Genomic DNA, 11,888 nt, shown 5'->3' on the forward strand with positions numbered 1-11,888 from the left:
TTGAAAGAAAAATAGAAAAATGCTTTAACTTATAGACATCTTTTCTGTTTCACAGATGTGGGTGTGATTGAATGGGATGTGAAATGTAACATCCAATGGTGTACTTAAGCTAAGACTGTCAGTCCCAATAACTATATTTACTAAATTGACCATTTTTAATAAATGTTTCTTTTACTCTATAGGAAAAACCCCTACATAAACAAATACATGGGCGCAGACATTTTGGACACCCAAAGTTGTGCGGAGGAGAAAATGCTAGCTAATGCGTGATTGGTCAATAAGAGAAAAGACTTGCTATGTATTTGACAAGTGAGATAAATTTGATAAAAATCTCATATCAACATTTGGGTTTCTTTGAGGTATATAGGAGTTACAAGTAAAAATTTGAAGGGAGGGATGCACTTTGGTGAGAGATTTTCATTTGGTGTCAAACGCACCTATTTTTAAACAAATGGAATTGAAAGGAAAAGTGCAACGGCACAGTATATTTTTTTCTGGCTTTTTTTTTGTTTTCCAGTATCTCGAACTTTCACGACAAAAAGATCATTTGCCCGAAATTCAATATATGTATCAGTGAGAGGGGCTAAAGAATGTATGGAAGTCTATGGGAAAACATTTAGTGGTGGTTGTCCTATAGAATAGGTATGATTTCATGGATAAAAAATGATTACAGCCACAAAATCAATCAGTTCCTATTTTTTGGCATTGAGATTATATTTTAGTTAGTTTTGACTATTTGTTTAAAAATTAAAGGGTTTGGGTAAATTGAGGCTCACAATGTGGACTGCACATAGTGAAAAAATGCTAAAATTTTTACCCTAGCTCTCATATTTTCAATAAATGTACATTGAAATAATTTCAAATAAACATTTACACCGAAATTTACTGCGAATGTTGTAAATAATACAATAACAATATTTATGGTCATCATCAATACACAAAACATATGAATATCCCCCTCGCAGTTTGAGAAATTCATTTAAATTCAAGTATTTTATAAGTGTAGACATTAAAACAGATTGAGTAATCCTCTTTCACATTTGTGTTAAACAGAGTTGATTGAAAAATTTGACTGCTATTAAATAATTAGGTTTCTTTGTTTTTACATAAGGGGCATAATCCAGCAGCAAAGCCAGTTTCAGTCATGTAATCAGTGCTGGCTTGAAATAAAAGTTATACGTATGGTAAAACTTAGAGATTACTAGTAGGAAATTTAATTTAGATTACTGTACAATATATTTTTGCAGAAAATACATTGAAAATGTAATAAATATGCAAAAAAATTACTGAAAAAATATCAAAAGGTGTCTGAATATCCCTCCTCTTTGCCATATCCAATCTTGATTCTGCTGAAAAGGGGGGGGGGGTAATATTATGCTCTAATCATGCTGAAAAGTGAGGGAAGGAATGTTGTCTGAATTTGGTTTATTTGAATAACAAGAGTCATGCTTATCTGCAGTTATTTTTTTCAGTTTCTGTGATATTTTTAAAAAATAATTATCAAAGTAAATTCTAATTTAACATGATTTTAAAGGTATTACATCACAAATGCTTAAAAGAAATTCAAAAGATGGTGTAAATAATAAAAATAATATATGATATAAGCTACTGGATGCATTTATCAGTATGTTTTAATAAAATAAAATGAATTTCAGCAATGCATTCTCAAGAAGGAAGAGATTAATGAATCCTACCATCTTACAATGAACAACACTTGGACACTCTCGGGATGATACCTTTGCCTTCATTAAAAGTTCCAAGGTATGGTTTTCATAGAAAATCTAGTTAACATCTGAATATTTAGAACTTTTTATAGAATATTTGAAATAAATTTCCTCAGAACTGCATTTATTTAAGCACTTTTCTTATTTACAATTGAGCACTGTATTCAGTTAGACAATATGATTTATCTGCCCTTGGCATTTAATCAATTTTTTTTATTATGTCAATCATAAGAAATGATATGCAAATAAATATGTAAGACTCCAAGGTCCGATGGTGACGCCAAAGTCCGATGGTCTCGCCAAACCCCGATGGTCTGCGTCAAACCCCGATGGCACGCTATCTATGCGGACGCCAAAGTCCGATGGTCACGCGAAAGTCCGATGGCTGGTTTCCTATGAGACGCGCGACGCTAAAGTGCGATGGTTTGACACGCCAAAGTCCGATGGTGCGGAGGAATTATCAACGTTTATGACGTCACAATAGTCCGACGTCTTGACGTTGTTCTGCATTCAAAAACCATTGATTCAGTATTCGTCTCACATACATTTTTACTGATAAAGCTTATTGTTTTCGCCCACCAGAGCTATTAGGGCCAGTCCTTGTAGGCCATATTCGACTGATAAGGGTTAGTTCTTGAACACTAATGTGTTTCCCCGAGAGATTTAATGGTTAGTCCTCGCACATTATTGGACTGATTTTGGGTTAGTCCTGCACCCATCCAAGATATCTAGCTTATAGTTTTTACACATTTTTCGACTGATAAGGGCTTGGCTTGGCGCGGTATCGCATTTTTGCGCAGCAGTACTATGACGTCATAAACGTTGATTGTTTTCCGCACCATCGGACTTTGGCGTGTCAAACCATCGAGGTTTGACGCAGACCATCGGGGTTTGGCGTGACCATCGGACTTTGGAGTCCCATCGCACTTTGGAGTCCTACAAATATATTTGCCTTTTATAAGAATATACATATTTAACATCAATTACATGAAATGTTCATGAAAATTGGCTAAAATGTAGGTCACCCGCCTTCAAAATTACAAAATTTTCAGTGGAGATGTATTTGATTCTCTGAAGCTAGCAACCCATTGCTGATAGAATTTTTTAAAATCTAATGTACATTTGAACAAGATATAATTTTCTTTCTTTCCATTTATTATTTTATCTACATTAGCTTTTTATCTTTCCATAGGCTAGCTTTTTTTTACAAAAACCTGCTGATTTTCTTCATTTTTTATTAATAACGTGTACCTGCTACCTTGAATGATTAGCATGATCTACCTTGAAAATTATTAAAAATAATAAGAAAAACAAGCGAATTCAAGAGGTGAGATAAGCAGTGGATATGTGTTCTATATTTACTAAATTGACCACTTTTGATTAATGTTTCTTTTACTCCATAGGAAAAACCCCTACATAAACAAATACATGGGCGCAGACATTTTGGACACCCAAAGTTATGCGGAGGAGAAATGCTAGCTAATGCGTGATTGGTCAATAAGAGAAAAGACTTGCTATGTATTTGACAAATGAAATAAAGGTAATAAAAATCTCATATCAAGACTTGGCTTTCTTTGAGGCATAAAGGAGTTACAAGTAAAAATTTGAAGGGAGAGATTTTCATTTGGTGTCAAACGCACCTAGTTGTAAACAAATGGAAATGGAAAGTAAAAGTGCAACGGCACGGTATATTTTTTCTGGCATTTTTTGTTTTTCAATATCTCGAACTTTCACGACAAAAGGTCTATTGCCCGAAATTCAATATATATGTATCAGTGAGAGGGGCTAAAGTTAATAAGGAAGTTTATGGGAAAACATTTGGTGGTGTTTGTCCAGAAGCCTTTGGTATTTGGGTACAGTCCACTAATTGTTTTCCCATAGGCGACAATGTTAACGTTTCCTCTCATAGCGATGTCCCTAATTTTCGTTCAGAAGTGAGTGACCCCTCAAATCAAAGCACATCAACTTGTCTTTCCTTGGTTAAAATCTCGAGCTGGCATGTCAGATTCGTTTTCCGGCAAAATGCGCCTGTCTGCGGGAACCTCTAAAAATGAAAGTGAAAGTAGGGGAATTTCAGAATTGTAACTGGCGTTATAATACACAAAATAATTCGGCTGATCTTCTTGATAAATTACATTTTCCAAGCTTTTTTGGTAGGAAAGATACTCCTTATCAACAAGTGTGAGGCTCAGTTTAGTACATCTGCCCAATTTTTTTTTTATGCAAGTCTGCAAATTAAGGAACTTGGAATTTTTTCTGCACTACTTTCTTCTCCTACCGATTCTAAAAATAATTAGTGGGATGTACCCAATATGGAAAAGCATTTTTTTGATTTTACAATATTTCATACTGTTTGTCAATCTAGAGTATAAGTAGAGACATCATGCTAAGTTTCATGAAAATTCACCAATTAATTAAGATTTTATAGCATTTACAGTTCTATGTGTAATATCCTTAAAAAATGCTCCAATCTAGCCAAAACTGCTCCCAAGTTTTAAGTCAAATTTTAGCCTTTTAACACATTTATATTATTCTTAATCACCTTCATAACTTTAAATACATATAGTCAAATCATAATCGAGCACTTAATTGGGTCAATTTCACTTATTTAAAAAAATTAATGTATTTCCGCACAAAATATGACCACTTTTCACCCTCAAATTAATAGTTTCTCCAGAAATGACAAAAAAATGAAGTTCACAAATACCCCGAAAGTAGTAAAATAAAAAAGTACTGATTATTTCCTGTCCATTGAGGTATCATTCATGAAATTTGGTCTATGAATAAAAAAGTTATAAGCCTTTATAATCCTATATAGAATCATTTGTTTCAAAGGAATTTTTATACCAATGCAAATTTACTCATCTATGATGTCACAATGACATCATAATAATGGATACCTCAATACATGTGTATCATAACTTTTCCCGTACTTTTTATTTAAGACAAAATCAGTGCTTATTTACTATTATATTAACTTTAAAAAATGAAAATATGTGGTTTTGCAGATTAAATAAATAATCCACTAAAGTTGTTTTGTTTCCATGGTAACCATTTTGTAATTTGTAGGAAAATGAGACAAAATTTTGAATTTCCTGACAAATCGCATAATTTGGACTGTCAAATATTCATGAAATTTCAATTCTTATATCCGTGTAATCTTAATAATGCATAATTTACAAAACAAAGATGAAGATCTAATTAATTTGAAATTCTTAAATAAAAAAATAAAAATGTATATGAGCTGCAAAATGTATATAGCAGTGCATGTACAGATTAGTTATAGCTAAATACTTTCACATTCTGATCACCTATTTAATATGTAAACTTCCTCACCCCCACCCCACTTCCACTTCAATGAATTTTTTTTTTTTTTTAGAAAACTTTAACTTACACATTTTGCCGACTGTCTCACTTTACTGGTGCTGTTTCAAGATGTATTCAAATGGGCGTGCATTTGCTGGCCAATAGTTTTAAACACCATCTGCATGGACCTAAAATAAATCAATACAATAAATGGCACAATATCACATTTGCAGACAGACAGAAACACAGACATTCAACACGTACAATTTTACCATATTCCTTTTATGCCCATTACTTGAAATTAATTAATTTAAAAAATGATTAATTGGCTTCCACCTGAAATCACACTGTTAACATATATAAGTAATTAAGTTAATTCAACAGAATAGATAAAAATCATGTTTTGCTGACAATAATATGAACATTCAACAAATACATGTAATGCAAATTGCTAATAAATATGAGAGAAACCAGTTAACGTGCATGTTCACAGACATCGTTTAACTCACAGACAACTGTAACCAGCTTCATCGCGCAACTGATCTGAAATGATGTATGTCTCGTATGTGGCGTGCCGATCATCGACATGTTCCAAAAAACATTCAATTGTTATTTACAAATATTGTACTAAGGTATACCTCTTGCCTCCTGTGTAACATACAAATCCTATCACCTATATACTGCTAAACAATGCACTGAACACTTTTGACAACTTTCTGCTAAGTCTACTTTCACTTCGACCTTGACCCCGATTGAATACCGATCCCGAACACATTTGTGAATTTTTGTGTATTGAAAATAAACCACAGTGGAGCATATACTTCTATACAATTGTTTCTTAATCAAATTATACATTTATTATTCTGAATAAATAAATTTTATAAATCGATACATATAATCTACATGATTAATGTGTAAAACAATGGGTGATACATGTGTGAGTATGTTGTCTGTTCCGGGGGGGGGGGGGGGGGGTTAGGGGGTCTAGACACTTTATTTATGAATCAATTTGTTTAAAAATGTGTATCAACAATTCAAGAATTGTTTTTTTCATAAATTTGAACAATTGAAAATAATAGAAAACACCAATTTTGAAATAAATTCAAGATTTATGACATCTTTCACTTACTTATAGGCTTCCTAATATGGGTACAGTCCACTAATTGTTTTCCCATAGGCGACAATGTTAACGTTTCCTCTCATAGCGATGTCCCTAATTTTCGTTCAGAAGTGAGTGACCCCTCAAATCAAAGCACATCAACTTGTCTTTCCTTGGTTAAAATCTCGAGGTGGCATGTCAGATTCGTTTTCCGGCAAAATGCGCCTGTCTGCGGGAACCTCTAAAAATGAAAGTGAAAGTAGGGGAATTTCAGAATTGTAACTGGCGTTATAATACACAAAATAATTCGGCTGATCTTCTTGATAAATTACATTTTCCAAGCTTTTTTGGTAGGAAAGATACTCCTTATCAACAAGTGTGAGGCTCAGTTTAGTACATCTGCCCAATTTTTTTTTATGCAAGTCTGCAAATTAAGGAACTTGGAATTTTTTCTGCACTACTTTCTTCTCCTACCGATTCTAAAAATAATTAGTGGGATGTACCCATTTGAAAGTACAGTGTTTGTCCTTGATCGAAAATAAAAATTCATAACACCATTTCTGGATACTTAAGTGTCTTCGAAATTTTGGTAGAGACGAATGATATTTTGAAGCAGTTACCGCCATCCGATGCCAGTAATCCGAAAAGAGTATATAGAAGGGCCCTGCTATAACTCAAATACAGAGAGAATACCCTAGTTTGAATAAATGTTTACAGAACTTAATGCAAATACGGGGGTTATTCATAACGTTCGTAGACTTTTGTCCTATTTTTTTTTAACTTAACGTCATATTATATCCAAATTTGTACACATATTTTACTAACAAATTCGGATAATTTGAGAAAAAATTGGAACACATCTTGATATCTATAAAAATCTACAAAGATTTAGAACATCAAAAATGAGTCAAGTAGCAACGTCAAAATTGAATAATTTACTAATTTTCTCTTTATAGTATCTATAGCCATACCACTAATAAGTGGATCTGACACGAAATGAAATTTACATGTTTTAAATTAAGTAATGCTGTATTGCTAAAAATGCTATCAGGTAATGTAATATATAACTTCGTTTGAAAGATATCAGTTTCTAAATACATGTGGACTTGATTAGAAAAAGGTAAAACACATGACGTTGGAGGAATTCATGGAGCATAAATAAGCCGTGTATTTGTATAAAACGGAATATACAATTTTTGAGTGGTAGCGATCCCCAGTGATAGATTGTTTAGGTTCCTAGAAATGGAGCAGAAATTTATACTTGAAATATGCCCCACGCACTTCGCACCACTTAGTGGTGCCACTACAGCTTCATTTCTAGCTGCAATAATGTAGCCCTCTCCCTTTTTTTTGGGGGGGGGGGGGAGAGGGCTACAACTCCTTAGGATCTTAGGAGTGATTCACTCCCGCAACATTTCAGGGTATTCTAACTATTCACTGAATTTAAATCCATAAACAAAAATCGTATGTTTCTTACTGTACCTTTCACTGTACAATCTACAACTAGCCATATATTAGGCTCTAACCTTCTGTTTTCAACAATTACAAAATACTCCAGTTTCTTGATTCATATTGTCCGCCATATTTGCTGTACTGAAGCTGAACTTCCGGCTGTCAATTTTAACAGCTTATTTGCATATGCCCATATATGGTAGTGTTGACATATACGCACGAGAATGGAGCCTGCAGAGGAGAAAGCGCTTTTGTCGACATTGGAAAGATTTAAGTTTGATATTAAGTTGAAGGAGGAGCAGAAAAATGTTATATTTAATATTTTAAAGAAGAAAACCAACAGGATTTGGGAAATCCATGACTTACATTTTGGTACCCTTGATTGCTGACGAGGTAAGTCAAAGCGGGCATCTCGCAGATTATATATTTTTTTCGGTGTTTTTATTTTTATTTATTTCGGAGTGTTTACATGTAAATAACAGATTATAAATGTTTTAGCTCATGGGAGGTGCGCCAAGACACACAGCTTTAGTAATATCGCCTCTGAGAGCGCTGATGAGGGACCAGGTTGAATTTCTGGAGCAGCACAACGTGAGTGCAGTTGCTTTGATGGATAACACTAAAAACCAAGGTGATTATGATTGTTCCATATGCATGAAAAAAAAATTAAGCCCCTTCGTAAAAAAACAAAAACAAAAAAAAAACAAAAAAAACTACCCGTACGAAAGTTCGAGGCGGAATAGGCACGGCTTGGGCACGGCTAAGACACGGAATCCGTACGGGTTTTTAAAAAGCGGCACGGGTTCTGCATGTCCAAGACACGGACACGGCTTCCGTGTCTGAAAGTGAGGAATCCTCACTCACAGAAACCCGTGTGGAGACACGGACTCCGTGTCCCAGGGAGACGGTTTTTAACTGAGGCGGGTTTTGCTTCAAACTATTTATTTATATCTCACGGCTTTTTACTGAGCATGCTCAATCATTTCTTCCTTTATTTGAATATCAAATTGGAGGGATTCTTGGTCATGAGCTAAGTCAGTGTGTCTTTTTGCTCTATTTAAAGGATATTTAACCAATAGATGTCATTTGGAATTGTATTTATGTCAGTCTGGGATAATTTCTCCACTTTTAAACTAAATGCAGTAAGTGTAATCTAGAATAAATTAGTCAATTTTTCAATTTTCATGATCTTCCTGTATTGCAATGTTGACAATGAACATGATGAAATAGTTTAGGCTTACTTGAATAACTTTAGTTGGACTTTCACTAATGTGACATCTCTGTGCTATAGAGTGAAAGTTTTATTAAGGTCTTCCGTCTTCACGGAAGACCTTATAGTGATTCTATTGTTTCTTATTATTATTCTTATTATTATTATTATTCTTTTTTTTGACAAAATTTTGTGCAGACGATTTCTCGAAAACTATTCAGCGGTTTTTCATGAAACTTTCACCAAATATGTTTCATTATATGAAGTTGTTACATCCGAAGAGAAATTTGGAAAATTCTCTTCTGGTGCCAAGTTATGGACAATTTTCTGATTTTAAAATGCGATTTTGTCGCCCCTTTTTTTCGAAAATGTCTAGGTATATGATATGGAGACTTATTGGAGATAATAGATCATGACTTTCTGGTTTGCAGAATCACCTTTTCGTGCGTCGTCAGTACTTCCGGTCGTTACGAGATGCAAAGTAAAAATAATCGTATTTTCTAACTTTTTTGTTTTTCAATATTTTTCATTTATGTTTGGTATGTTAATAGAAACCCTCCTCATAATGCTTACTATATAATTTGTTTGAATGTTGATAGATCTAAACTCTAGATATTAGCATTCAAAAATCTGAAGCGGGTCCAAAATGGCGGCTGTCTCAGTCAACGCCGACATTTCGCAATAGGGGTTTACGGAGGCAGCCGAGCGTTTGCTTGACCGAAAGTAACATAAGAATAAATGAAATATAAAGGAGTACTTGGACTGTCACGTCGTAGTTTCGTTGCAGTTCTGTGTCAAACTAACGTCTTCTATAATTGATTTTGGCTGGCTTTCAAAGTAGAAATAGAAAAGACTAAATGTGCAAATGAAATTCGATACCTAATATCTTTTGTGCATCACGGAAAAACAGATCTTAAATCATACTTATACGTAATACTTTCTCAAAAAAGAATATCAATTAATAGTGTCAGTATATATCTTAACCATTGTTTTTCCTATACACATTTGTGTCATAATAAACTAATAAATAATACAAAAATAAGAAAACGATTTTTTTTTTAAAGATCGCTTCATGGAGTTTATTTGAGCATCCTTGTCTCAAAGACCTGATTCAAGTTATTGAGCATAAATGATATCTGATTCCTTGACCGTCGTAGGGCAAGCCATGTTCTTCGGCGAAACTTTTCAACCTTTTTCGATTAACTAATCGGGATAGTTCACTTTGGGGATAAACAGGAAATTGAAAAAAAATCATAACCGTTTTACCGCTAAAGTGTTACATGCATATATACAATATGGAATTTGTAAAATGTTTTAAATATACTTTCTAAATCTCGAATCTTATGCTATAAGAACGTTCTTTTTTTAATTTCATTGAAGCTATCACACCTATTTAATAGAAAATTCCAAAGAAAAGGCGCAAGATTAACTTATGGCGTTTGGCGCTAAATTTTGAATAGTGATCTGACTTTCATAATTTTAAGAGAGAAGCATATTCGTTAATATGTACAAGTAGATTTAGGGTAGAGGTCCCGATAGCGTAATATTTAGTGCGTTGGAATTTCATGGTAGCTACTTGGGTTCGATCCCCCTTGTGTGCAAATCTTTTTTTACTTTTTCAGCTCGATTTTACGTCTTCTTTTTGGAATCGGACGGAAGACCTCTCGTTGCTCGCAACGAGTTTCATATCTAGTTTATCCTATATTCTTTCTCAAATTGTGCAAACTTAATTATAACTACAAGATTAAATTTCAATTGAATTGAATATTGTACATTATTATTAAAATCTTAATTAGAAACTAGCATGAATTGTAACTGATGAAGTTAATCTTTAACAGAAAGTAAATGTACACATTCATATAAGATTTTGAAATTCTAAAACCAAGCATAAATGTAAAGCAATGTGAAGTTTATAGTTTGGTTTCAGTCACTATTTTGGCATTCACAGTTACATCAGGACATTCTCTAAAGGCCATGACCTAGATCTAGACGAATTCGAATGCACAGATCCCGTGACTCCTTATATGGTATAAGGCACGGCTTTTTTGCCACGGGTTTCAAAATAACCGTGTCTCCATATATGGAAAAGGACACGGGTTTCAGACACGGGTTTACAGAATCCGTGAGTCCATATATGGAAACAAGCACGGCTTTCTGACACCGGTTTTGTAAAACCGTGTGATCTCATTTAAATAATTCGGCCAATATCCCGTGCCGTGTCCGTGCCTTGACCACTTTTAGGCACGGCTTTCCATACATGCTTTACATAGGAGCACGGAATGCTAAAGCACGGGTTTCAGGAGACGGAATCCGTGCCTGAGCCGTGTCTAAGCCGCCCGGACTGTTTCGTACGGGCATATATATAAGATAAGAAAAAAATATGTGTAAATCAAGATGGAGATAAGGAGGATTTTTAAGGGGCCCTAATCAGTTAATGAAGTCATGTGTTTTAATCAATATTAATTAACTAAATTAAGCAATAATCCTAGTATAGAATAAAATCAATGTACTTAATAAAGATTCTAGCTAGAGTAATTAAGTCTGTGGGTATGAACAGAAAATTATCACAACTGTAATGGGACTGTGAACACTGACCTGTTTCAGATAAACAGAGTTTACACATGTTACATTTTAAATTTCTTATTATTTTGCCTAAACAGACATCATGGACAAGCATTATAGTGTCATCTATGCATCACCAGAGGCAGCAATACACCAGAGATGGAGAAAGGTTTTGAGGGATAACCTAAAGCCAAAAATCTGTGTGCTAGTGTTTGATGAGGCACATTGTATTTCATCATGGTAATTGATTTTATCAACTTTTATCCATTATAATTGTTATGCATTGCTTTTTTTGTTTATAAGGACTAAAAACTAGATAGACCATATTAACATCATTGTAATTTCATTTTGATGCAGCATATGTCATTGAACTTGTTAAATGTCAATTAACTTTATTTAGGGGACTGGACTTCAGACCAGCATATAGACAGGTTTGCAGTTTACAAAGCATAATAAACACCAGCACCCTTGTTCTAACTGCAACAGCAACAAGAAAGATCCAGGAGGACATTTATGAGACCCTCGGGTTTCAAAC

At 34.0% G+C, this 11,888-nt stretch overlaps 1 long non-coding RNA gene across 1 annotated transcript; it reads right to left on the reverse strand.

The window, feature by feature from the left end:
* Positions 1-3,570: 3,570 nt before the first annotated feature.
* On the reverse strand, positions 3,571-6,517 carry LOC134259492 (uncharacterized). Its single transcript, XR_009990369.1, has 3 exons — positions 6,160-6,517; positions 5,119-5,218; positions 3,571-3,768 (listed from the first exon to the last, which is right to left on the reverse strand). It is a non-coding gene; the product is annotated as an uncharacterized LOC134259492 (long non-coding RNA).
* Positions 6,518-11,888: the final 5,371 nt, after the last annotated feature.

This window comes from Saccostrea cucullata, unplaced genomic scaffold (genome assembly GCF_032062105.1).
Source record: "Saccostrea cucullata isolate Sc308-1 unplaced genomic scaffold, CSIRO_AGI_Scuc_v1 ctg12596, whole genome shotgun sequence".
In the NCBI taxonomy this organism is placed as follows: domain Eukaryota; kingdom Metazoa; phylum Mollusca; class Bivalvia; order Ostreida; family Ostreidae; genus Saccostrea; species Saccostrea cuccullata.